This window comes from Ovis canadensis, chromosome 5, assembly GCF_042477335.2.
Source record: "Ovis canadensis isolate MfBH-ARS-UI-01 breed Bighorn chromosome 5, ARS-UI_OviCan_v2, whole genome shotgun sequence".
In the NCBI taxonomy this organism is placed as follows: domain Eukaryota; kingdom Metazoa; phylum Chordata; class Mammalia; order Artiodactyla; family Bovidae; genus Ovis; species Ovis canadensis.
The window spans coordinates 103570210-103594491 of record NC_091249.1 but is presented as its reverse complement, the minus strand read 5'-3'; the positions used below and the strand labels follow the sequence as shown (position 1 = coordinate 103594491).

Here is a 24282-nt window from a genome sequence, read left to right as displayed (position 1 = left end):
CTTAATTCACATTTCATCTGCAGAGATCCTACTTCCAAATAAGGTCACATTAACAGATACCAGGGGTAAGGATTTGAACATCTTCGTATGGACACAGTTCAACCCATAACAATATCAAATCTTAATTTTTCTCCAAGAACAATATAACCTAGTTTACCGGAGGAGAGTATATTCCTGTGATCACTGTGACTTCCACTCAATGCTCAGCAAAATAATGCCCCTGACTGATAGTGCTAAAAAATCTACCCATTTTATAGGTCTTTTTGTCTAGCTATGGTTTTATGCAGGAGGAATTATTTTTTGTCTAGCTATGGTTTTTCCAGTAGTCATGTATGGATGTGAGAGGTGAACTATAAAGATACATAAACACCAAAGAATTAATGCTTTTGAACTATGGTGTTGGAGAAGACTCTTGAGAGTCCCTTGGACAGCAAGGAGATCCAACCTGTCAATCCTAAAGGAAATCAGTCCTGAATATTCACTGGAAGGACTGATGCTGAAGCTGAAGCTCCAATACTTTGGCCAGCTGATGCAAAGAGCTGACTCATTTCCCTGATGCTAGGAAAGATTGAAGGCAAGAGGAGAAGGGGACGGCAGAGGTTGAGATGGTTGCATGGCATCACCAACTCGATGGACATGAGTTTGAGCAAGCTCTAGGAGTTGGTGATGGACAGGGAGGCCTGGCGTGCTGCAGTCCATGGGGTCCCAAAGAGTTGGACACGACTGAGTGACTGACCTGAACTGAGTTCTCTGAAGCTTCTAAGTTTGCAACCCCTTGGCTAGAGGCCATTTTTTGTACACCTGGAACCACTCACATTTTTAAGATGGCTATGTATGTATCTGTATGTCCTCTTTTGTATTGTTCTTTAAATTTAACATTCAGTGACTTCCGTGGTGGAGCAGTGGATAAGAATCCAACTGACAATGCAGGGGACATGGGTTCAATCCCTGATCTGGGAAGATTCCACATGCCATGCAGTAACTAATCCTGTGCAACACAACTGAAGCCCCTGCACCCAGAGCCTGTGCTCTACAACAAGAGAAGCCTGCTCAATGCAGTGAAGCATAGCCCCTGCTCCCTGCAACTAGAGAAAGCCTGACAAAGCAACAACAACAAAAAAAAAAACCCACTGCAGGGACTCCCTGGAGGTGCAGTGGTGAAGAATCTGCCTGCCACTGCAGGGGACATGAGTTTGACATTTGCAACTAACTAAGCCTGTGCACATGAGAAGCCCAAGCACCAAACCACTTGTCACAACTAGAGAAAACCTATGCGAAGCAACAAAGAGCCAGTGCAGCCAAAAAATTTATTAATTTTTTAAAAATTTAATGAAGAATAAATTTTATTTCAAACTTCTTAAAGGAAGTTCCTGCATAATAACTTCCACATACAGTAAGTCTTCTACATACAAACTTTCAAGTTTCGAACTTTCAAAGATGCAAACGTGCATTCACCTGCCCAATCACATAAGGTAGTTCATGTGTCTGGTGTATATTGTCACAAGCGTGCATCCTCTACAAGCGGTTGTGCTTTTGTATATGTTACTGTAGAGTACTAGAGATAGTCATACAGTATCTTTAGTTCAAGCCCAGGATGTCTGGAAGCAAGTGTAAAAGTAGCCGTGATGTAGCTAGTACTACTGTATTTTCAAGGTACAGCACTGTAAAATTAAAAAATTTTTTATGTTTTATGTTTGTTTATTTTTACATATTATTGGTGTGAAGAGTGTTATAAACCTACTACAGTACAGTACCATATATCTGATTGTGTTAGCTGGGTACTTAGAGTAACTTTGTTGTACTTACAAACCAATTGGACCTACGACCACATTCTCAGAATGGAACTCATTTGTATGTAGGGGACTTACTGTTCTGATAAGAGCTCTGTGTTGACTTTACACTAATGTATAATGGTTCAGTGGGTGGAAGTTAACAAAGATGCAGATTTCACTACATTATGGAACAAATTTCTAACCATTAAAGTAATTTGGGCATGGTATGGAGACTGCTCTAAAGTAGCGAGTCATCTGCGCCTGTAGGTGTTTACTCAGAGGATCAGTAGCACTATATCAGAGCTATACGCTAGAGCATGCACAGTAGCTGGCACACAGTAAATGCTCAATAAATAACAGACGCAGTGATGACAGAGAGAAGACTCCTCTGAGGAGTCTATTCCAAATCAAGATTCTGTCATTTTACCAGAGGTCCATTCAGAAGAGCATCATTTGGTATTCTAACACTTGGGACACTGTGTGTTTTTATTAATAATATTATTATTACTAACAACGTTAGCTACCAACCACTGAAAACTCATATTTCAGAGGCTTTATGCTAAGTGTCCCATGTAGTCTCATGTAAATACTTGCGTGAGATAAGTATTATCACTCCACTTTACAGGGGAGGAAACTGGGGTTCTCTCTGTTTATATGGCAAGATCATGCAGTTAACAGGATACAAAATCAAGATTCAATCTGAATCTGCCTAGCTGTAAATTACTTACCACCCATTATACCACTCCAAAGAACAAAATGGCTGATTATCTTTCAGAGAGAAAGTATCAAATGAATAATAATTTTCAAGACAGACACATAGATGTCCTCAAAGATATATATTTTCACTTGAATCACAAAGATACCACTGTTTTTCCTCAATAAGACCCCAGGAAAGAAAGAGACCACGGGGCTGGATTAAAGGGAATTTTAACTTTGTTCGGCTCCATCTTTGAGAACACAAGCCAAGAGAAAACCCCACTGAGGCTTCCAGCTACCATTTCAAAGGAGGCTGCGCCTATGAACCAGAATTACTGCTAGGAAAATTTATGAACTTTGGAAGTTTCTTAAGTATATTTACCTCATTAAATTCATTTTGTCCAAAGTGATCTGTTGAGAACCCATAAAGGGAAGAGGATCTAGGTGCTTATATTCAGGCACAGTAGAGAAAAAAAGGAGCTTCTTTTTTTAACAACTAGGCTGAGTAGGGAGAATGAAGACCTTTAGTGACAGTTTGCAGCAGAAGTGCCCAAGACAAAAAATCCTAAGTGAACTGACCAAGCTCTGTGGTGAAAAAAAGAAAGAGAGAGAGACTGAACTTGGGTGCATGGGAGCTGGTTGGGGTCCATCTCAATAAGCAGCAGGACATTTCACCATCTTCCCCAGTGGCTCAGCAGTAAAGAATCTGCCTGCCAATGCAGGACACACAGGAGATGCAGGTTTGATCCCTGGGTCAGGAAGATCCCCTGGAGGAGGAAACGGCAACACACGTCAGTATTCTTGCATGGGAAATCCCATGGACAGAGGAGCTTGGTGGGCTACAGTCCATGGGGTCACAAAGGGTCAGACATGACTGAGTGACTGAGCACATGGCACACCTGAGACATAGGGATGACCAGCCAGAGGACAGGCGCTTGGAGCTGTACTATAGGAGTGCTTCTCAAAATGTGGTTTCCAGGCCAGTGTGTCATTTATACCTGGGAACCTACTTGATATGTTAACACTGCAGCCCCACTGGTGACCTACTGAATTAAAACCTCTGGGGCTGAGGCCCAGCAATCTGTATTTTAATAAGCCTCCAGGTGACTCTGACAAACACATAAGTTTGCAAACCCCTGGGCTAGGGAATAGGATTTGGCTTGTGACAGCATTTCACCTCAGGAGGTACTGGTCCCCTGATAAAAGGTGAAAACAAAAACAAGTTAACTAGAAAATCCCTGTGCTAGGAGAGCTAGAGGAAACGATTTATTTCTTCAATATCTATCAAAATGTCACAAAAGAAGCACGGCAACTAATCCATTAAGTGATCATGAGGCACCACTCTCAGTAGCGTCTATCTTCTATGTATATTGCTATACAATCCACATTTGTTTGCTGACAGTTTCACTTGTTAACCAAAACCAAGAATACTCACTATAAATGATATAAAAATAGGACTTAAAATTAGTGAAACTTACCGTATCAGTTAGCAATGAATTTGGCTGAAAACAACATATGCCTAAGATAAACACATATTATTCATTCCAGTCAAGACACTTTGAAGAAAAATATTAAAATTTTAAAAAATATATATCCTGACTCCAGTTATCAGTAGAATATTAGACACTTATGTTCTAAAATGAAAGGTGCATTATTCACATGTACTCAAGAATTTGTTTAAAATGAGACAAACCTGGGACTTCCCTAGTAGTCCAGTGCCTAAGACTCCATGTTTCCAATGCAGGGGGCCTGAGTTCAATCCCTGGTCAGGAAACTAGACCCCACATGCCACGACTAAGAGTTTGCATGCCACAACTAAAAGAACCTGCATGTTGCAATCAAGATCAAAGATTCCATATGCTGCCAACTAAGACTCAGCACAGCCAACTAAGTTAAAAAAAAATTTTTTTATAAGTGACACATCCCACTACCCTTGTTGTACTGGTAAATGATGCTAATGAGCTGGGGAAAATGAAAAAAAAAAAAAACAGCATACAAGATCATACCCAAATCCATCTGAAGTCAGGATGCTCTGTTTCCCAGATTTCAAAACATGAATCTTTACATCTCTCCCAACAACCAACCAATGTCCTTATCAAATCATATAGAATCTATTTTCAAACTTTTTCTTTCCTTCAGAGATTGAGTCTAGCAAGAGAGGAAGAAATATTTTAAAACAAATCCTTTTATTGAAGTAAAAGGAACTTGAGGCCTCTCACCATGAGTAGAAGATAATCCCCATGAGGTCGATGAAGAAAGCGAGGGAAGCCATAGATATAAACAGACTCCCGGCAGCAGAACTTTACACTGATGTCAAGGATGCTGGAGAGACGCCAGGACACCTCAGCCAGGGAACGTGATCACACAGGCTTACAAAGGGAAAGGGCGAGGGGAGCAGGCTGCGATCCTCTAAGCCATGGCTATGGGAGGTGACAGCAGACTTGCCTCATATGCAAGTGCTTAAGATAGTATTTCTTCATTAACAGGATGCTAACCCCAAGAAGATACTGCGACGGTGGGGGTGAGGGTAGGGGTTGGGGGAACACCAGAGGAGCAAATTGTTTCAATTTAGTTCATACAGTTCCTCTTTCCAACCTTGCTGTATTCAGAGACACCTAATTATATCACCATATGCTTTGAAAAGAACATTTTTTCACTGCTTCTAAAACAAGCATATGGTGAAATATTTTTTCAGGGTTATCTTTTAAATGAAGTGAAGACAAATTGATGTGGTATATAATACTTCTAATATATAAGGAGCTTGAAGACCTTTGAGATATAACATCGGAATAGATGGATTAATAATTTTCTTGACATATTCTTGCATGTTTGATTAATTAATTGGTGTCTTGAGACTATGTCATTTTATTTCAAGATTTGAATGTACATGGGTTAATTTAGTAATGGATATCACTTTAATTGGATTTGAAATTGGGGTTTATGTCTCTGAGGATCTTAACTGGTCAGGGTAGTCAAAAGTATTAATTAATACACCTCAGAATATTAACTTATTTTCTGAATGCCTCATGGTCCTCTTCAGTTCATAGATTTGTGAAAGTTTTCCTCTCAGCACAAACTCATGGCCGTACATTTGGGTAATCATAAAAGATCAGTCAAATGTAAAATTATGAAAAAAAGTTTTTTAAAAAATTATCATAAGCCTTCTGTTACTGATTTTTAAATCAGTTTACTGAAAATGCACTTGTAGTATCTAGGAAAAATTCAACTCTGTGTTTCTGGAATCTACTTTCTCTCAAATACAAATGTATCTTCTGGCATCATCAAATTCAGCCATTTAAACAAGGATTGTCATTGATCTGTTTTAGAAATAATGTGTCAAAATACACATCAAATAGGTAGGAGGTCAAAGCCCATGAGAATTCATTGTGATTCTTTCGTTCACTATTTTTGCAACCCTGTTCAAGTTAACCGGTCTTTTTGTGTTGGGTTAACTCATCCTTATTTGTAAAATGAGGCGACATTCTAAGATGGCCATGGTTCACTGAAGTCTAGGTCTGTAAAACCTGCAGAGTCAAGAGCCTATGTCTGTTTGCTGACTCCCTGCTCGTGGAGAGACCTACCAGTCACTCAAGGACACCAAATACACAGTCTGCAATGAGGTTTCTAGGAACTCTGTAACAATTTCAAGCCTAGCAGTGAACAGAAATCAGCCTCACAGTGCTTCTATGCACCATCAATGGGTCCCCATATACACCCAGAAACCTCCTGAGGTAAGGCAAGTGGTCCAAGAACACCTTCCAGGAACTATGCAAGAGATCCTGGGACCACTGCCTTCCCATCACTGCCTTTCCCTGTTCCATGAGAAAGCACAGTCCTTTGTGTACACTGCCCTCTGTTTGGTTTTCTTGCTTTGCATGGGTGATTAAAGACTCTCCAGTGTTATCATAGGTATTTGATGTGACCTATAAGTCTCTGCATGGCTTGGCTACTCCTCTACCTCTAACTCCTCACTGCCTTGGTGAGCAGTGGAGCTCCCCCAAATCTTCATGCTCCAGTTATAGCAGCCACCTTGCCTCCTGCCCCAGGGCCCTGGCACCTGTAGCTCCCTCAGGAAGATTCTAGTCACATGCTCCATGGGCCCACACACACAGTCTTGATGCAATCTCTGTTAAAGTATCACTTTCTCAGGGAAACTTTTCATAACTCCCCAGTCTAGGTCAAGTCTGTTTATGAGCAACTCTAAAGGATTATGATCCTTTCTGTCACTTAGCTACATTTGCAATTATGCATTCATGATGGAATATGGATATATCTCAGGCAATCTGCAAGAGGATACTCTAATAATGTCTGTGTCCACAGCTCAATGATAACATCCATAAGGGTATGTACTTTGAGCCTTTTGCTCACCAGTTCTATCATTCAAATTCAATGGATGGAAGCAACCAGTTATCACTGATTTATAACATAAGAGATGAAAAGGTTAAAAATCTACAGGTTAAAAATCTATGTCAGTCACAAGCTGCCCAGATGTGAAAACTGACTCTGCCACTTATTACCTCTGTGGTCTTGGACAGGTTTCTTAATCTCTGTGTGCCTCAGCTTCTTCGCATGTAAAATGGGGATTATAAGAGGATCTATGTATTACCACTGTGGTGAGGATTAAATGCACCTTTTCATCTAAAGCATTTAATAAGAACAAAACAAGGTAAATGTTAAGCATCCAGTAAATTTTGACTATTACTATTTAAAGCAGAAAATAAATTTACTAATATTAATTTTAAAGGTTATTCTTTCAGCTCATACAGTTCAAAATAAAAAACAGACAAGTCAATTAACAAATAAGCAGAAGATCTAAATATACATTTCTCCAAAGAAGACACACAGATAGCCAAAAATCACACATGAAAAGTTCAACACTACTAACCACTAGAGAAATGCAAATCAAAACTACAATGAGGTATCACCTCACACCAGTCACAATGGTCACCATCAAAAAAATCTACAAACAGTAAATGCCAGAGAGGGTGTGGAGAAGTGGGAACCCTTTTAAACTGTTGGTGGGAATGTAAATTGGTACAGCCACTATGGAGAATAGTATCGAGGTTCCTTAAAATATTAAAAATAGAACTACCATCTCATCCAGCAATCACACTTCTGGACACATATCCAGAGAAAATTATAATTCAAAAAGGTACATGCACCCCAAAGTTCATTGCAACACTATTTACAACAGCCAAGACATGGGAGCAACCTAAATGTCCATCAACAGGGGAATGGACAGAAGAACGAATCAGTGAGCAGGAAGATAAAATGGTGGAAATAACTTCTGAATAACAGAATAAAGTAAAAAGAATGAAAAGAACTGAGGATAGTCTCAGAGACCTCTGGGACAATATCAAACACACCAACATTTGAATTATAGGGGTCCCAGAAGAAGAAGAGAAAAAGAAAGGGTATGAGAAAATTTTTGAAGAAATTATAGTTGAAAATTTCCCCAACATGGAAAAAGAAATAGCCAATCAAGTCCAAGAGGCACAAAGAGTCCCATACAGGATAAACCTAAGGAGAAACACACTAAGACACATATTAATCAAACTAACAAAGACTAAACCCAAAGAAAGAATATTAAAAGCAGCAAGGAAGAAGCAACAAGTAACATACAGGGGAAGCACTATATGCTTAACAGCTGATCTTTCAGCAAAAACTCTTCAGGCCAGAAGGGAAAGGCAGGATATACTTAAAACACTGAAAGGGAAAAAGCTACAACCAAGATTACTGTACCAGCAAGGATCTCATTCAAAATTGATGGAGAAATAACAAGCTTCTCAGACAAGCAAAAGTTAAGAGACCTCAGTATCACCAAACTAGCTTTACAACAAATATTAAAGGGACCTAGGTAGTTAAGAAATATAAGAGAAGAAAAAAGATCTACAAAGGCAATCCCAAACAATTAAGAAAATGGCAATAGGAACATATATATTAATAATTACTTTAAATGTAAATGGATTAAATGCTCCAACCAAAAGATACAGACTAGCTGAACGGATACAAAAACAAGTCCTATACATATGCTGTCTACAAGAAACCCACTTCAGACCTAAAGACACATATAGACTGAAAGTGAGAGGATGGAAAAATATATTCTGTGCAAACTGGAAGCAAAAGAAAGCTGGAATAGCAATCCTCCTATCAGACAAAAAATACCTTAAAATAAAAAAGATTACAAGAGACAAGGAAGGACACTACATAATGATTAAGAGATCAATCCAAGAGGAAGACATAACAATTATAAATATCTATGCACCCAACATAGGAGCACCTCAATACATAAGACAAACACTAATAGACATAAAAGGACAAATTGACAGTAACACAATAATAGTAGGAGACTTTAACACCCCACTCACACCAATGGACAGATCATCAAAACAGAAAATTAATAAGGAAACACAAGTCTTAAATGATACATTAGATGAGATTGATCTCATTGATATCTTCAGGACATTCCATCCAAATGCAGAAGAATACACCTTCTTCTCAAGTGCACATGGAACATTCTCCAGGACAGATCACATCTTGGGTCACAGATCAAACCTCAGTAAATTTAAGAAAACTGAAATCATTTCAAGCATCTTCTCTGACCACAACGCTATGAGACTAGACATCAATAACAGGAAAAAGAACTGTAAGAAACACAAACATATGGATATCAAACACGTTTATAAATAGCCAACAGGTTACTGAAGAAATCAAAAGGGAAATCAAAAAATTTCTAGAAACAAATGACAATGAAAACACAACAACTCAAAACCTATGGGATGCAGCAAAAGCAGTTCTAAGAGGGAAGTTTATAGCAATACAATCCTACCTCAAGAAACAAGAAAAACATCAAATAGACAACCTAACTTTATAACTAAAGCAACTGGAAAAAGAAGAACAAAAAAACAAAAATCAGTAGAAGGAAAGAAATCATAAAGATCCAAGCAGAAATAAATGAAAAAGAAATGAAAGAAACAATAGTAAAGATTAATAAAACTAAAAGCTGGTTCTTTGAGAAGATAAACAAAATTGACAAACCTTTAGCCAGACTCATCAAGAAAAAAAGAGAGAAGAATCAAATCAACAAAATTAGAAATGAAAAAGGAGAGGTTACAACAGACAATGCAGAAATACAAAGGATTATGAGAGTACTATGAACAACTATATGGCAATAAAATGGATAACCTGGAAGAAATGGATAGATTCTTAGAAAAGTTCAATATTCCAAGACTGAACCAAGAAGAAATAGAAATTATGAACAACCCAATTACAAGCACTGAAATTTAAGGTGTGATCAAAAATCTCCCAAAAAACAAAAGCCCAGGAAGAGATGGCTTCACAGGAGAATTCTATCAAACATTTAGAGAAGAACTAATGCCTATCCTTCTAAAACTCTTTCCAAAAATTGCAAAAGAACACCTCCAAACTCATTCTATGCAGTCACCATCACCTTGATACCAAAACCAAAGACAACACAAAAAAAGAAAACTACAGACCAATATCACTGATGAACATAGGTATAAAAATCCTCAACAAAATTTTAGCAAACCGAATTCAGCAACACACCAAAAAGCTCATACACCATGATCAAGTTGGGTTTATTCCAGGAATGCAAGGATTCTTCAAAACACACAAATCAATAAATGTGATACACCATATCAACAAATTGAAAGATAAAAATCATATGATAATCTCAATAGATGCAGAAAAAGGCTTTGACAAAACTCAGCACCAATTTATGATTAAAACTCTTCAAAAAATGGGCATAGAAGGAACCTACCTTGACATAGTAAAGGCCATATATGAAAAGCCTACAGCAAACATTATTGTCAATGGTGAAAAACTGAAACCATTCCCCCTAAGATCAGGAACAAGACAAGGGTGTCCACTTTCACCACTATTATTCAACATCATTTTGGAAGTCCTAGCTACAGCAATCAGAGAAGAAAAAGAAATAAAAGGAATCCATATTGGAAAAGAAGAAGTAAAGTTTTCACTGTTTCAAGAAGACATGATACCGTACACAGAAAACCCTAGAGATAGTATCAGAAAATTACTAGAGCTAATCAATGAATTTAGCAAAATTGCAGGCTACAAAATCAATATACAGAAATCACTTGCATTTCTATATACTAACAATGAAAAATCAGAAAAAGAAATTAAGGAATTAATTCCATTCACATTGCAACAAAAAGAATAAAATATCTAAGAACAAACTTACCTAACAAGACAAAAGAACTGTACACAGAAAATGATAAGACACTAATGAAAGATATCAAAGATGACATAAACAGATGGAGAGATATTCGATGTCTCTGGGTAGGAAGAATCAATATTGTGAAAATGACGATACTACCAAATGCAATCTACAGATTCAATGCAATCCCTGTCAAATTACCAATGGTATTTTTCACAGAACTAGAACAAAAAATTTCACAATTCATATGGAAACACAAAAGACCCCAAATAGCCAAAGCAGTCTTGAGAAAGAAGAATGGAGCTAGAGGAATCAACCATCCAGACTTCAGATTATACTACAAAGCTACAGTCATCAAGAAAGTATGGTACTGGCACAGAAACAGAATATAGACCAATGGAACAAGATAGAAAGCCCAGAAATAAACACATGCACCTATAGGTACCTTATTATTGACAAATGAGGCAAGAATATACAATGGAGCAAAAACAGCCTCTTCAATAAATGATGCTGGGAAAACTGGATAGCTATATGTAAAAGAATGAAATCAGAACACTTCCTAACACCATACACAAAGTTAAACTCAAAATGGATTAAAGACCTAAATGTAAGACCAGAAACTATAAAACTCTTAGAGGAAAACATAGGCAGAACACTCAGTGACATAAATCAAAGCAAGATCCTCTATGACCCACCTCCTAGAGTAATGGAAATACAGACAAAAGTAAACAAATGGGACGTGATTAAACTTAAAGCTTTTGCACAGAAAAGGAAACTATAAGCAAGGTGAAAAGACAACCCTCAGAATGGGAGAAAATAATAGCAAATGAAACAACTGACGAAGGATTAATTTCCAAAAGATACAAGCAGCTCATACAACTCAATGCCAAAAAACCAAACAACCCAATCAAAAAGTGGGGAAAAGACCTAAACAGACATTTCTCCAAAGAAGAAAACAGATGGCTAACAAACACATGAAAAGATGCCCAACATCGCTCATTATTAGAGAAATGCAAATAAAAACTACAATGAGATTATCACCTCACACCAGTCAGAATGGCCATCATCAAAAAGTCTAAAAACAATAAATGCTGGAGACAGGGTGGAGAAAAGGGAATGCTCTTGCACTGTTGGTGGGAATGTAAATTGATACAGCCACTATGGAAGACAGTATGGAGATTCTTTAAAAACAAGGAATAAAACCACCATGTGACCGAGCAACCCCACTGCTAGGCATATACCCTGAGGAAAGCAAAACTGAAAAAGACACATGTACATTGTTCATGGCAGCACTATTTACAATAACTAGAACACGGAAGCAACCTAGATGTCCATCGACAGATGGATAAAGAAGATGTGGTACATATACACAGTGGAATGTTATTCAGACAAAAAGGAATGCATTTGAGTCAGTTTTGATGAGGTGGATGAACCTAGAACCTATTATACAGAGTGAAGTGAGTCAGAAAGAGAAAGATAAATATTGTATTCTACCACAAACATACAGAATCTAGGAAAATGGTACTGAAGAACTTATTTACAGGGTTGCGAGGGCGCACAAGCTCGGCTTAGAGGAGCTACCCCACACTCAAGGGCAGGGGCAGTGGCGGAAAGGAGCTACCTGCATCAGAGGTAAGGAGCACCAGCTGTGCTTTGCTGGATCGGCCATGAAGAGAGACACACATCCAAGGTAAGAGAAACCCAAGATGGTAGGCACTGAGAGAGGGGGTCAGAAGGCAGACAGGCTGAAACTACAATCACAGACAACTAGCCAATCTGATCACATGGACCACAGCCTTGTCTAACTCAATGAAACTAAGCCATGCCCTCTGGGGCCACCCAAGACATCCAGGTCATGCTGGAGAGGTCTGACAGAATGTGGTCCACTGGAGAAGGGAATGGCAAACCACTTCAGTATTCTTGCCTTGAGAACCCCATGAACAGTATGAAAAGGTAAAAAGATAGGACACTGAAAGATGAACTCCCCAGGTCAGTAGGAGCCCAATATGCTACTGGAGATCAGTGAAGAAATAACTCCAGAAAGAATGAAGGGATGGAGCCAAAGCAAACACAACACCCAGTTGTGAATGGGACTGGTGATGGAAGCAGGGTTCAATGCTGTAAAGAGCAATATTGCAAACGAACCTGGAATGTTAGGTCCATGAATCAAGGCAAATTGGAAGTGGTCAAACAGCAGATGACAGGAGTGAACATCAACATTGTAGGAATCAGTGAACTAAGATGGACTGGAATGGGTGAATTTGACTCAAATTACCAGTATATCTACTACTGCGGGCAGGAATCCCTTAGAAGAAATGGAGTAGTCATCATAGTCAACGAAAGAGTCTGAAATGCAGTACTTGGATGCAATCTCAAAAACGACAGAATGACCTCTGTTTGTTTCCAAGGCAAATCATTCAGTATCACGATAATCCAAGTCTGTGCCCTGACCAGTAATGCTGAAGAAGCTGAAGTTGAACAGTTCCATGAAGACCTACAAGACCTTCTAGAGCTAATACCCAAAAAAGATGTCCTTTTCATTATAGGGGACTGGAATGCAAAAGTAGGAAGTCTAGAAACACCTGGAGTAACAGGCAAATTTGACCTTGGAGTACAGAATAAAGCAGGGCAAAGGTTAATAGAGTTCTGCCAAGAGAATGCACTGGTCATAGCAAACACCCTCTTGCAACAACACAAGAGAAGACTCTACACATGGACATCACCAGATGGTAGACACCGAAATCAGACTGACTATATTCTTTGCAGCCAAAGATGGAGAAGCTCTATACAGTCAGCAAAAACAAGACCAGGAACTGACTGTGGCTAGGATCATGAACTCCTTATTGCCAAATTGAGACTGAAATTGAAGAAAGTAGGGAAAACCACTAGACCATTCAGGCATGACCTAAATCAAACCCCTTATGACTATACAGTGAAAGTGAGAAACAGATTTAAGGGACTGGATCTGATAGATAGAGTGCCTGATGAACTATGGAGGGAGGTTCATGACATTGTACAGAAGACAGGGATCAAGACCATCCCCAAGAAAAAGAAATGCAAAAAAACACAAAATGGCTGTCTGAGGAGGCCTTACAAATAGCTGTGAAAAGAAGAGAAGTGAAAAGCAAAGGAGAAAAGGAAAGATATAAGCATCTGAATGCAGAGTTCCAAAGAATAGTAAGGAGAGATAAGAAATACCAAGGGAACATTTCATGCAAAGATGGGCTCGATAAAGGACAGAAATGGTAGGGACTAACAGAAGCAGAAGATATTAAGAAGAGGTGGCAAGAATACACAGAAGAACTATACAAAAAAGATCTTCACGACCAAGATAATCACAATGGTGTGATCACTCATCTAGACCCAGACATCCTGAAATGTGAAGTTAAGTGGGCCTTAGGGAGCATCACTATGAACAAAGCTTGTGGACATGATGGAATTCCAGTTGAGCTATTTCAAATCCTGAAAGATGATGCTGTGAAAGTGCTGCACTCCATATGCCAACAAATTTGTAAAACTCAGCAGTGGCCACAGGACTGGAAAAGGTCAGTTTTCATTCCAATCCCAAAGAAAGGCAATGCCAAAGAATGCTCAAACTACCACACAATTGCACTCATCTCATACACTAGTAAAGTAATGCTCAAAATTCTCCAAGCCAGGCTTCAGCAATACATGAACCGTGAATTTCCAATTGTTCAAGCTGGTTTTAAAAAAGGCAGAGGAACCAGAGATCAAATTGCCAACATCCACTGGATCATGGAAAAAGGAAGACACTTCCAGAAAACCATCTATTTCTGCTTTATTGACTATGCCAAAGCCTTTGACTGTGTGGATCACAATAAACTGTGGAAAATTCTTCAAGAGATGGGAATACCAGACCACCTGACCTGCCTCTTGAGAAACCTATATGCAGGTCAGGAAGCAACAGTTAGAACTGGACATGGAACAACAGACTGGTTCCAAATAGGAAAAGGAGTATGTCAAAGCTGTATATTGTCATCCTACTTATTTAACTTCTATGCAGAGTACATCATGAGAAACCCTGGGCTGGAGGAAGCACAAGCTGGAATCAAGATTGCCGGGAGAAATATCAATAACCTCAGATATGCAGATGACACCACCCTCTGGCAGAAAGTGAAGAAGAATTAAAGAGCCTCTTGATGAAAGTGAAGGAGGAGAGTGAAAAAGTTGGCTTAAAGCTCAACATTCAGAAAACGAAGATCATGGCATCCAGTCCCATCACTTCATGGGAAATAGATGGGGAAACAGTAGAAACAGTGGCTGACTTTATTTTTCTGGGCTCCAAAATCACTGTAGATGGTGATTGCAGCCATGAAATTAAAAGATGTTTACTCCTTGGAAGGAAAGTTATGATCAACCTACATAGCATATTCAAAAGCGGAGACATTACTTTGACAACAAGGTCCATCTAGTCAAGGCTTTGGTTTTTCCAGTGGCCATGTATCGATGTGAGAGTTGGGCTATAAAGAAAGCTGAGTGCAGAAGAATTGATACTTTTGAACTGTGGTGTTGGAGAATACTCTTGAGAGTCCTTTGAACTGCAACGAGATCCAACCAGTGCTTCCTAAAGATCAGTCCTGGGTATTCTTTGGAAGGACTGATGTTGAAGCTAAAAAGTCAATACTTTGGCCACCTGATGCAAAGAGCTGACTCATTTGAAAAGACCCTGATGTTTGGAAAGATTGAGGGCAAGCGGAGAAGGGGACGACAGAGGATGAGATGATTGGATGGCATCACCAACTCGATTGACATGGGTTTGGGTGGAGTCCGGGAGTTGGTGATGGACAGGGAGGTCTGCCGTGCTGTAGTTCATGGGGTCACAAAGAGTTGGCCATGACTGAGTGACTGAACTGAACTGAACTGAACTGAATGGAGAAACAGATATAAAAACTAGACTTATGGGCATGAGGAGAGGGGAGGAGAGGGTGAGATGCACAGAAAGAGTAACATGGAAACTTACATTACCATATGTAAAATAGATAGCCAACAGGAATTTGCGTATGGCTCACGAAACTCAAACAGGGGCTCTGTATCAACCTAGAGGGGTGGGATGGGGAGGGAGATGAAGGGAGGTTCAAAAGGGAGGGGCTATATGTATACCTATGGCTGATTCATGTTGAGGTTTGGCAGAAAACAACAGAATTCTGTAAAGCAATTATCCTTCAAGAAAAAGAAAAAAAATACCCAGCTCAAAGCAAAAAAACAAAACAAACAAACAACAACAACAACAAAAACAGTGGAATGTAGTACATATATACAATGGAATATTACTCAGCCATAAGAATGAAATAATGCCATTTGCAGCAACACAGATGGACCTAACATTGTTACACTGAGTGAAGTAAGTCAGAGTGAAAGACAAATAGCATATGATATCACTTGTATGTGGAATTTAAAAAAATGGTACAGAAGAACTTATTTACAAAATAGAAATAGAGTCACAAATGTGACCATATGTGTGTAGAAAACAAACCTATGGTTACCAAGGGGAAAGGTGGGTGAGAGATAAATTGGGAGACTGGTATTGACATAAACACACAACTAAACATAGATACTAATAAAGACCTACTGTGTAGCAGAGGGAACTCTATTTAATATTCTGTGGCACCCACTCAAGTACTCTTGCCTGGAAAATCACACGGACAGAGGAGCCTGGTAGGCTGCAGTCCAATGGGGTCTCGAAGAGTCAGACACGACTGAGTGACTTCACTTTCACTTTTTACTTTCATGCATTGGATAAGGAAATGGCAACCCACTCCAGTGTTCTTGCCTGGAGAATCCCGGGGATGGGGGAGCCTGGTAGGCTGCCATCTATGGGGTCACACAGAGTCAGACATGACTGAAGCAACTTAGCAGTAGCAGCAGCAGCAATAACCTATATGGGAAAAGAATCTAAAAAAGAGTGGATAAATATATATGTATAACTCATTCACTCTGCTGTACACCTGAAACTAACAAAACAATGTAAATCAACCATAGAAATATTAATAAAAATTAAAAATGAAAATTATTGATTTAATAATGAAACATTATTAAAAGGTTATTAGATAATACTCAAAGTTTCTGGGAAAGGAAAAACTATAGAAACAGAAGAAAGATTAGGGTTTGGGGTGGCTGAGGACGACTACAGTGGTGGGTAAATAACTTTATATTAATACATTGTCAAAATCTATAGAACTATCTACCACAAAGAGTGAATTTACTGTATGTAAATTTGAAAAACAAAAAGTTACTTGATAGCTTATATAATCACCATATTTTTGGTGATCTAGATTGAGAACTGAATAGAAATTTTTAAAAGGCCAGTCAATATTGAGGGTCACAGCCCAAATCAGTTCAGTGGGGACACAGCATGACTACTTCTGGAGACTGGATGCCAGAGAGCATACCACTGCCATCATCCAGGGCATGAAGCATGCAAAGCTCCATCAGGATTCACCGCCCCTGTTAGCCCTACAGCCCTTGAAACTGAATATGAACACTTCATGACATCCCCAGGTCAGCAGAGAAGATTCTCTGTCCTGGCTTCTCGGGTCAGTAGCTGCCAATTCAAAGTCTATCTAATGTGGGTGTAAAAATTAGCCAAGCCTAGATTGTGAACACGTATCTTAGCTGCAAGGGAGGCTGGATACACAAATGTTTGCTTGTGCTTTATAATTATGAGCAAATGCTACTCCCAGCAACACTAATAAAGTAGAAGATTATGCAGAATATAGCCGTGGGTTCAGATGCTGGACGTCATAAAATAAAAACTGACACAAACATGTCAATGACAGTTTTCAATAAATGAATCACATCTACAACAAAGAGCTGAAATTAGGCCTTTCATAAAAAAGAGTTATTAACAAATAATTGTAATAGCAAGCAATTACTCCTGCCCAACTTGAATATAAACCAGCATTTAACAAGAAGCAATATGTTATAGTGGAAAGGGAACTGCCCCAGATGGCCAGAGATCTTAAATTCACAGAAAAATACCTTGACCCCCTACTCCACCTTTGCCCTCACTTAAGGCTTTACTTCCATATCTATGAAACAAGCCCTATATAGAACTGCTGTGAGAATAAAATCAGGGGGAAAGCACAAAAGTTTTTGAAACTGCAAAACACTACGTAAATGTAAATTATAAAATAGTATCACCCCTTTGTGAAAGTGTGTGAAAGTGTTAATTGCTCTGTCATGTCCAACTCTTTGCAACCCCAAGGACTATAGCCCTCCAGGCTCCTCTGTCCATGGGATTGTCCAGGCAAGAACGCTGGAGTGGGTTGCTGTCACCCCTTTCAGTTCAGTTCAGTCGCTCAGTCGTGTCTCTTTGCGACCCCATGAACTGCAGCACGCCAGGCCTCCCTGTCCGTCACCAACTCCCAGAGTTCACTCAAACTCACGTCCATCGAGTGGGTGATACCATCCAGCCATCTCATCCTCGGTCGTCCCCTTCTCCTCCTGCCCCCAATCTCTCCCAGCATCAGAGTCTTTTCCAATGAGTCAACTCTTTGCATGAGGTGGCCAAAGTATTGGAGTTTCAGCTTTAGCATCATTCCTTCCAAAGAACACCCAGGACTGATCTCCTTTAGAATGGACTGGTTGGATCTCTTTGCAGTCCAAGGGACTCTCAAAGTCTTCTCCAACACCACAGTTCAAAAGCATCAATTCTTCGGTGCTCAGCTTTCTTCACATGATTTAAATTTTCATGGGTTGAAATGGTAAGGTTTTCAAGATATTATTTCTGATAAGACATTTTTATCCTTCTCCCTCACGTCTTCCTGTCAGCCCATGGAAGAGAGCATACTCTCACCTGTGCTCCCAGGCCATCTCTCCACCCACTTCTCAGCTCTTCGTCTGCCTCCTATGAGAGGAAACATTGATGTCATCAGCTTCATGCTTGGATCCAAGGTGACTAGTAACAGAGCTACTATTCCAAAAGTTAAGAATAACTTCCACTAACTTTCTGTTGCTACCTGATCCTCTTCTGTTGGTTCACAGACCAGAGCCTAGCCTCAGAAACAGGCCAGCATCCTTATCCAGGGGCTGGCTAGGTACTTGGACTTAGGGAGCCAGGGGCAAGGAGCCCTGCCTAGAGGGCTAGGCCACTTCCTCATGAACCACTGCCATTTCACAGGGAAACATGCTGTCTAAAGCTCTGGACACTTGTCCAGCTATTCTATTTCAGAAGCCATGGCTTGTACTTTGGCCCCCTCCTCCCAGGCTCTCGGTGGTTGTTTACCAGTCAAGAGTCCTAGAGAGCAGGTGGGCCAGTGGTAGGATTCAGTGTTAAAATTCCACCAAAAATTCCAGCACAAATCTTTTAATGGAAGAAAGAAAAGCCTTAGAACAGTATCTACATGATGATTCTGCTTCTGTCAAATAAAAATGTCCCCAAATTCTGTGTATGTTCTTATACAATTATGAAAATAATGTTTGAAAAGGTCACAGAGGATACAAACCAAATTCTCACCATGCCGGCCATTCGAGAGGAGAACGGGTTGGAGGGAGTTAGAGGGGGGAAATGTAAAGAGAGGTATTGACTTTTTCCCTGTGTAGTTCCATATATTGTTTCGGATTTTTACAATGAGCATATATATTCACACTTTATGTGTGTTTCAAGCAAGAAGGTTTCCTGGTTTTTCATACATACAAAAATAATTTGCTGAATATCAGAAATCTAAGGAACAACAAATCTCTTGCACAAAAGATTTGCTCACTTCCTCTCAAAAAAATTCTAAGAACTATGTGAATTTGTGGGGAAAATCACTGTTTAAAACCTAAGCTAAAATACAAAATAATTCCTATCCTAAGTTTTATTCTTGGTTCTCTTGACTTGCTGTGACCTCTGGGCCTTTATGAGTACTAGAGAAACAAAAGGTATTTTGAGGGATGGGTGAAGGAATACGTACGAATTCTCAGGAACAGAAGAGAGGATGTCATTTGCCAAAGCAGGAACTGATGTCTGTCTTCTGAATCAGGTGGTATGATTACCAAGTACTATATATAATATTTTACATATACACTTAGATATATAGCATATACATATCTATGTATACTCACATAATTCATGCAAAATATATATTACTGAGCTTCCCTAAAGCGAGAGCCATAATTTAGCCATCTTTGTATCATAGTGCTCAGTATAATAACCTGATACTTCATCATCACTACAAATATTCTGAGCTGTGTAACAATATGTTAGCTACCACTGATTGAAGACTATGCTCGCCACTTAAATACACTGTCATTTAACCTACAACTTACTAGGTAGATATTATGGCTTGAATCATGTTCCCCCAAAATTCATATGTTGTAGTTCTAACTCCCAGAACTTCAGAATGTGATTCTATTTGAAGATAGGGCCTTTAAAGTGGTAAAGTAAAAAATGAGGTCATGTGAGTGGGTCCTGATCCAATACAACTAGTCTCCTCATAAGAAGAGATTAGGAAATGACACACAGAAGCAATACCTCGCGAAGACACTGGAGCCATCTACAAGCCAATGAGAGGCCTTACTTGGACTTCCAGCACCCAAGACTGTAAGAAAAATTAATTTCTGTGGTTTAAGCCAGTCTGTGATACTGTTATGGCAGCTTTAGCAAACTAATTTAGTAAGTAAATGATTTTACCCCACTACCTGATTTAAGATTTATTCAAGTCTGGATAGTGTAGACCAGTGGACTTGTAATGGCTATCTGTTTTGATAACAGTACCCTAAAGTGTACCCCCTAAAGGTTTCTATTCCATGAGGTCCTTCTGGGTCTACAAACAAAGGATAAGCACAGTATAAAGACTATGACATCCTAAGAGTCTTCCTACTGCAGCTGACCAACTTCTGGACCAAGCATTCAATCAGTCTCTCTCTCTTAGGATCTGAAATCTGAGTAGAGAGTCACACAGGACAGAAGGAATTTGGAACTGAGACATTTCAAGTCTAGTGCCCTTAAGAGATTCTCCATGAGTTCTTAGCATAGAGATCCCTGGAGCTACTCTGGTTGCTGACCTTCCCAAGGCCTTGAATTTTCAACTCTTCCTCTGCTTCCCCTTTTTTGGCCTAAATTTACTAAGGAGAGTCTTTGCTTCCTAAAGCCTGAAACGCCTCAGTGATACACATATCATTTCATACAATTAAGTCCCTCCCATGATAGTCTCTCAATAAATCAACTGTATATTCTTTCGCCCCTTAGGGAAAAAAGTTTGAAAACACCTTGCAAAATAAAACTCTCCACCATACCCATCCAATGTCAGTAGGTGACAATGCCATTTCACAGATGGAAAAGGTCAAAGAATAGAAGCTAACATAAAACCAGACTTTTGTAACATACCAAACAGAACTTAAGAAAATTAGGGGTAAGAGAAAAGAGTACATGGAAAAGTTGAATTGCAGAAGTATAGAATTTGCTCAATAACTAGGCTGAAGTTTGTATCTGCAGTGCGCTATGGCACGCAGCTAAGAGCTAGACAGCAAGTGAGTGCAGGAGTTTTGCACAATAACTCTGCCCTACTGGACTCTCAATCCCCAAGCCAGATGGTTTCCACAGAGACAACCTACCTCATTACCAAGGTGAGTTAATAACATGACTTGATAAGAGAATTTTAGAATCACTTCCAGTAGCACTATTTTCTGATATCCCTACACAAGTAACAGGCCAAGTTGTGTCTACTTACCAAAACAGTGATTTCCCACAATGAAAATTACTTATTCTTCATGTATTATTTATATCACCTGCAATTTTTTAGCATAAAGTTTATAAAAAAATATATATTCTCCCAATCCCCATCAGTCACAATTTTAAAATTGTCTACAGCCAGATCACACAATTAGATCTCAGAATTAAAACATCTTTTTTCTGCTTAAATTTTGAAACTTCAATACAGCTTTCATTTACTTTTCCATGCTCCTTTAATATTAGAAATTAAATTTCTTTAACTGTTTTCTAACACCTGGAAGATTTTTACTTGCAGTTTCTGCTTTTCTTTATCCACCAAAGAACTGCTATAACGGCTTTTAAAAGCTTTATAAGTCACAGTCTAAATCAATTTCATCATTCATGAAACTGGCATCATTCACTCTGCTCTTGCTACCTCAAATAGTAAATATTAGGAATTGGCTTTTTATGTTCCAGTGAAGTAAACCACCTGCTAAGATAGGTTAACTAACCTGATCAACAGGAAAGTCTTATTCTCGAGTCCTAGGCCCAAAGCAGTCTGCAGGTGTACTCATCAGCTGTCCCCAAAGCTAGTACAATTATTTTGCCCAACTACACATCTACAAACCAAAACCTCTCCTTTCCTCCCCCTCCCTCACTTTCTACCTTCCTCTTCTCTCCTCCACCCCACCCCCACCGTACCCTCATCTCTCAGTTTCTGTTTCAGTGTTCTGGATCAATCAATCCCTGCTCAACCAACTAGCTCTCAGATAGAGACAAACACAGGAAGAGAAAACATTATGACTTACAAGTTGCTAAAAAAGTCTCCATGGTGCTCCTTCCTCTATGTAACCATTCACGTTGCCCCCAAATTCCCACACTAATAACCCCAGACATTTAAGTCCTGATCAACTCTGTTAAAATACACCTCACTCCAGTACTCTTGCCTGGAAAATCCCATGGGCGGAGGAGCCTGGTAGGCTGCAGTCCATGGGGTTGCTAAGAGTCGGACACGACTGAGCGACTTCACTTTCACTTTTCACTTTCATGCATTGGAGAAGGAAATGGCAACCCACTCCAGTGTTCTTGCCTGGAGAATCCCAGGGACAGAGGACCCTAGTGGGCTGCCATCTATGGGGTAGCACAGAGTTGGACACAACTGAAGCGACTTAGCAGCAGCAGCAGCAGCCCTTGGTAAATTAGTGCATGAGTAGCCACTGCCACAGAAAAGGGTCTTGTGCTACAGGGATGAAAAATGCAAGCAAGCACTTAGAAAGCCTGGACCCAGACATTTGGCTCTGATGTGAGCTAGTCACCAGTAGAAACACAGATTAAAGGCAGAAGTGAAAAAAATGGGAAGGTATAAGAAGTAAATATATAGATGGCTGAGTCCCTTCACTGCTCCCCTGAAATTACCACAACATTGTTAACTGGCTATGCCCCAACACAACATAAAAAGTTTATTTTAAAAAAGTAAGTTAGGACCCAGAAGGAGAGAAGGAAAAGTCTGTAAGGTGAATTGCTTCAATCAGAATGACAGGGGAAGACTGACGTTCGTGTGATATGCAGACTGACTTTTTTTTGTTTGTTTATTTTTAAATTGGCATAAAAGTGAAAATGTATTTAGAATGAGAAAATAAATAACAATGAATTACTCATTTTTTAAAGATGACATATCTGACACATTTTTTTTGAGCCTTTCCCATATTTTTATTTGGATCTCAATAAATGTATACATTAATCTAAATGGAATTGACAGCTTTACAAGTTTAAGCTTTTTATCCCAAGATAAGTATGTGATTTATTTAAGTCATCTTTTATGGACATAGAGATAGATATAACATTTTCTTCAAGAAGGTTCTGCTCATTTCTAGTTATATTTATTCCAAAGTATTTTAAAAAATCTTTTTGTTGCTACTGTTAACCTATCTATATCTATAGATATACTTTTTGATACCTATCTATATGGCATGTCTGCCAGAGTTTTAAGACTGATTTCTACATTGTTTTAATCTGTATACTCATTGACCATCTCTTTAAATGACAACAGCTCATGTTTTCTAAAGAGGGAATAGAAAAGTAATTCAGTCTTTCTTCTAACACAGTTGGCAGATTTTTAGTTTTTATTACAAACAGATTCTAAAAGTTTCTTTCATACCACCACCTAATATGGAATTGAGAAAATTGGGGGGATTTTTTTTTTTAATTTGACAAGGCTTCTCATTAAGTTTCTTTCATATATGCCTGGTTTCTGGTTCTCTGCATTTCAAACCCTATTTCTCTCCGCTGCCTACGCACTTTCAGCGCCAAGAACATGTTCACATTGCAAATGCTCCTGGTCTTGCACCTTCCAATCCAGCTGCCACTGTATGCAGCAGTTCTACTCAGGGACAGTAGCTTCAGTTGTGAAACCACGTGTTAAATGTAAAACATACATCAGCAGCTATTTCCTTTTTATAACATTTCTCTGTCACCAAATTGCAAGATAAAGAAGCACTTAGAGTATCAAGCAAACCCATACAGCTTTTAATTGTATGTTAAATGGCATAAATCACATGAATTTGCTGTTAATTTCCTCCTCACCAGAGGAGTTGCTTCTAGCGATTTGGCTTTCTTCTAGGCCCTTTTAGATAGCAGTGCTGACCAAATTATCCTGTTATTCAGAAAGCTCAATGAAATATTAGATCATATTTATTTTCTTTTTTTTAATTTTTATTTTTACTTTACTTTACAATACTGTATTTTCATATTTATTTTCAATAATTCATACCAGCTGCCGAACAAGAAAAGTGGTCCTTCTAACACAAACCAAAATCAGTTTTAAAAAGACATTGCTCACAAAGAATGCATGCAACAAACCAGAATATTCTACATTTAAAGCCACACATAGCAACGTGGGCAACCGTGGACACATTAATTTGCAGGTAGTAGGGGATGTCTCGGAGAAGGAAATGGCAACGCAC

At 39.1% G+C, this 24282-nt stretch overlaps 2 long non-coding RNA genes across 6 annotated transcripts in view; both read right to left on the bottom strand.

Moving 5' to 3' along the window:
* Positions 1-24282, bottom strand: part of LOC138440512 (uncharacterized) — a 409718-nt gene that overhangs the window by 334685 nt on the left and 50751 nt on the right. The gene's annotated exons all lie outside the window — the stretch shown is intronic.
* On the bottom strand, positions 2594-22347 carry LOC138440513 (uncharacterized). The gene is made up of 3 exons (XR_011257065.1): positions 22129-22347; positions 18482-18532; positions 2594-3235 (listed from the first exon to the last, which is right to left on the bottom strand). It is a non-coding gene; the product is annotated as an uncharacterized lncRNA (long non-coding RNA).